Consider the following 4,676-nt stretch of genomic DNA (forward strand, 5'->3'; position numbering starts at 1 on the left):
TCCCACAGTACTAATGTAGACATTGTCACATCTAATTTGTGGAATGGAAATAATCAAAGAACATTTTAAATATGTAATGAGATTTTTTGAACATGTTTTTGCCACTTTGTGTTATGATTTAAATAATTTTAATTTCTTACAACTTAAAAAATTTGAGTTTCTTAAAATAAATGTGTAAATCAACATAATATACAGCCAATAACTATTTTCTGTTTAATCAGTCATTTAAAAACTTTTTTGGTTAAATACAATTAGGTCATGACTGTATATTTTGTGTGTCATTATATAACTATTATTATACATGATTTTTTTTAGTATTTGGATTGATCCACACATTTTGATGACAAAAATACCCAACATATATTAATACATTACTTCATCTCCCTCTCTTTTATGGAAGTGTTAGCAGCAGAGTTTCTGGCCACTCCCAAATAGTCCTCATCAGATGATTCACTGTAAAAACAAAACCTCTATTTTCTGATAAACAACTCTGACTTGATTATTACACATTGTTTACAGGAGCTAAATGACCAGCACATACCACAAAAATATGTACAACTATTGTCTTAAACTAAATAAATATGTATGTAAATAAATAAATTGTGGAATGGAGGCAAAAAATAATAAATTGTACCCGAAGTTATTAAGAATAAACTGAGGGTTTTATTAATAAATTAATTAAAATATGGCAGTGAGTAGCATTCCATTCAAATTATTATGGTTTGTCTCTTTTCTATTACTAAATTTAGCACAATTGTTTTGGTCACTGAAATTTCAATTATTGATTCATACTCCAGACAGCACAGTAATGCAAAAGGAAATTTACTGAAGTTCGAGCTTTTGTCAGCATAGGGTAGACAAAGCTCAGCTCAGGCAAAACACATATTTGCTTAAGTAGCAAGATCAGTATTCTTTGGAACGCTACACCAGAATCTAGACTTTTATAAAATATCAATAATTTATCATGCCCAAGATAGAAGTCAAAACTAATCACTAAAGGAACACACAAGGAAATGACTCCACAGAAAATAAGAATACAAATAAAAGCTACACTGAGTTCATTCAGTCATGAGATAATAGCAGACAAAGAGAAATTATATAAATAATAATCAAATTGCAATTTTAGATTTAAAAAATATAATATTTGAGACACATAAAATAAAAATTCTAAATGGATAAACTTGAAAAAAAAAGAGATGAATCCAGAAAAATATTTAGTGCCTTTATCATAAATCAAAAGAAATAATTCTTCACATGCCTATAATCCCAGCACTCGGGAGGCTGAGGCAGGAGGATCACTGTTAGTTTGAGACTACCCTGAGCTACATAGTGACATAGTGAGTTCCAGGTCAGTTTCAACTACATAGTGAGACCCTGTCTCAAAAAAAAGAAAAAGAAAAAAAGAAAAATCCTTTCTAAAAGAAAAAGAGAAAATATTTTTACAAACTAAATAAATCCTTCTGACAAAAACATGAGATAATATTATAAACTAAATTTTATCTTCCCATTCATGTTGTTTCAACCTCAACTCCAATATAACTGTACTGGGGAATAAGCTCTTTAAAGAGGAAGTTCAGGTTAAATAGATCTTAAGAGTAGACTCACAAACTACAGAATTTTTATCCTCATAAGAAGAGAAATATAGAAATAGGTGCCCCCTATTGCATGGAAAAGTTTGACCTGTTTTGTGTATGTGTGGTTCTAAAGAGACAGTGTCTAGTCTATTTTATGGATTTAAGATTTACATGAGCTATTTCCCCATCAAAGCAGATTCTTTCTTTATCTTCCTCTGAAAAGCAACATTTTCTTGTTCATCATCACATAGAATTCTGGCACCATCCTTTCTGGTTCCACCCATCACCTTTAAATTCAAGGATACAATATTGCCTGCATTATTCACCAAAATGCACAGTACTGGTGGTTTAAATCTGCAGCTGATTGTCCTAACCGAATGCCTCCAAACTATCAAGCTAATGAAGATACTCTAGTGTTAGTCATAGCACAATGGGGTTCTTGGTTTTATCACTGTCTCAGTCTACCAACTTCAATGCTGTCTTGAATAGTAAACCTTACTTTTCCTTCTCAGTTTCTTTTGCCAACTTACAGAATGTCTTGATTAACAGAAAGGAACAGAAATGTTTAAATTGATAACTTTTAGGTGACCCAATTATCAATATTTTAGAGCTGTCCAAACTAAGTTTTTAAACACAGAACTCACAATGAAAAAATGAAAAGCCTGCTACAGCAAGAAGTTTTAGTTTGGTAAAAATCAGATAAAATCAAAACAGGTGATTTCAAAAACATGTGTGTGTGTGTGTGTGTGTATGTGTGTGTATGTGTGTAAGAGCCAATAAAGACCAAATATTTAGTTAGATGTAGCAGGTTACCAAAAAATAAAAATTGATGTAAGGCAGAATCTAAGTCAAAAAGGGATAGTATTTTCAGAAGATTTTATGTAGTTACTCAGTTTAAAGTGGATCAATGTAAGTAGGATTGGGTGGGCTAGATTTTTCTACCATTATGTCACTTAGTAGCAACAATACAACTGTTATTACCAGAGATTTTTGTAGGTTACATGCATAGAGTTTAGCCTCCCCTCTCCCTCACTGTATGGTTTAATTCCAGATTGTAGGCACTGGGGTGGTGTTGTATCAAGAGTAAAAACACTGCTTGTTCTATCCCATCCTGGAAACCTGCTAATAGAAAGTAGATCTCTCAATTCTGTGACAGGTAAAAGCATGTAAAGAAGTTGGCTTCAACGGCAACGGTCATCTTTCCTGAGCCAGGAATTATGAAGTTGAGAAAGGTTGTACAACTGATATTGAGCCCTTTTGGCAATCAAAACAAACACGTAGAAGTCCAATGTGTCAAAGCCACGTGATGGAGGCACATTGTAACACTATCTGGGGGTGGTGATGTGTGTGAGCTGTGTGCAAAGCTGAAGATAAACATGATTTACCCAATAAATCTGCAAATGTAATTCATAGAACTCTCCTAAATGTAGGTATCATGTTCTAAATCTCTTGCTCATTGTCCCAAATTTAATCTCCAGTTTCCTGGAATACCATTGAAACTCTTTAATTAGTCAGAATATTAGTTCTCATTAACACCATATTTACTGATACTATTTATACAGTAAATTAGGTTGAATGTGAAGTTTTGGGTAGCCCGAATTCACCATTTCTTTGTATACAAAGCTACTCCCTCAATTACAAGTGGGCATTTTTCTTTGGAATCCATTAGGTATTTGCCCAGATACTGGCCTTTGTCAAATATTTTAAATCAACCGAGTTTCTATTAAACAAAGACTAAAAGTAATTCCATGGAGAGTAATTACATGATTACCAAACATATCTGATGTTAAATGTCATGAAAGTGGTACTTGATCATCTCTGTCTGTTTGCGCTTATTTAAGACAGAGAGGGCTGGGATTTAATAGATCTCAAGAGTCTCATCTGAACAGTCTGCATATATATATAAAAGTTGGTTTTAGCCCGGAGAAGGAGTATCCATGAAACCGCGGACCTCTGCATTCTTTTCTTTGCTGGTCAGTAACAGCCATCTTTCCAACTGCCATCTTTCATGCTGCCCTAGATTTTAGGAGCTGGTAAGGATTGGTTGAAGCCTGAGATGGCATACAAGGTATTCTCCCATCTGGCACTTGAAAATTTGAATAACTTCTGCTGCATTTCATTGATTCAACTTGGATATTAGATATCGGAGAGAGGTTTGGAAGACTGCATCTTAGCTTCTCTTTATTTTTAACATTGCTTGCCTGTAAATCTGTGGGATGATCTTGAAGTAGCAGGCGAGGTTGCTGCAAGCGGCTAATCATTGGCTGTGGAGACACTCTACTACATTTTATTTCCTGAGCTGGAGATAGTGCAGAGGTGAATTTCTAGAGGTGAATTGCGTGGTGATGGTGAAAACCTGTCAACAGCAGGGTATACCGCATGATGCACAGTGTCTTCGTCATCTATACTTCTTTCATCAAGTTCCTGGGCACTACATATACCTGCCTTGTGGAACTTCAGGATAAACCAGAACTGCCCCGAGACATGGTGGTTGCATATTCTTGCCGAAGGCTTCTTGTATCCGAGCTAGAATCTGTACATGGGTTACATCATTTAGCGTATAATTGGATCCAACTGAATCTTCATCTAATTCTGAAGCACTGTCTATAGAGGACTGAGGACCGAGTGGAGGGTTTCTGCTGATGAACTTTTGAAGTTACCTGAATTTCCAGGAAGTATAAGCTGTTTAACTATAGGAGATCGCACTGGGGTTGAGACTAGAGAATTAAAGCCACTGCTGTATGGACTACTGGCATTTGGACTATAAGGACTCGTGTAACTCACAGAGTTGAAAGGGTTATTATACAAATTCTGCCTCTTGAGAGCTGACATAGTTTGATCAAGTCTGTGGAAAAGAGACTTTTTAGCACATTCAACCTCGTGACTTGGGTAATCCAAAACTTGCCTGCACCAAACTAATGCACTAACCGATTTCTGCAAGGGGGTAAATTATTTCCGTAGTGATGAACATAGCCAGCTCTCCTCCTCCTCCATCCAGCCTGACAGACGCTCCAGATCCAGCTCCAGCTGGTCCAGCAAGCCGCCCAGGGCCAGCCGCCAGTGGCGACCCGCAGCTCCTGCTACTCGTCCGCCTCGGGCGCA

At 36.1% G+C, this 4,676-nt stretch overlaps 1 pseudogene; it reads right to left on the minus strand.

Moving 5' to 3' along the window:
- Positions 1-3,419: 3,419 nt before the first annotated feature.
- Positions 3,420-4,676, minus strand: part of LOC104870007 — a 17,076-nt pseudogene continuing 15,819 nt past the window's right edge.

This window comes from Fukomys damarensis, unplaced genomic scaffold (assembly GCF_012274545.1).
Source record: "Fukomys damarensis isolate Sample0158 unplaced genomic scaffold, DMR_v1.0_HiC HiC_scaffold_6, whole genome shotgun sequence".
NCBI classification, from domain to species: Eukaryota; Metazoa; Chordata; class Mammalia; order Rodentia; family Bathyergidae; genus Fukomys; species Fukomys damarensis.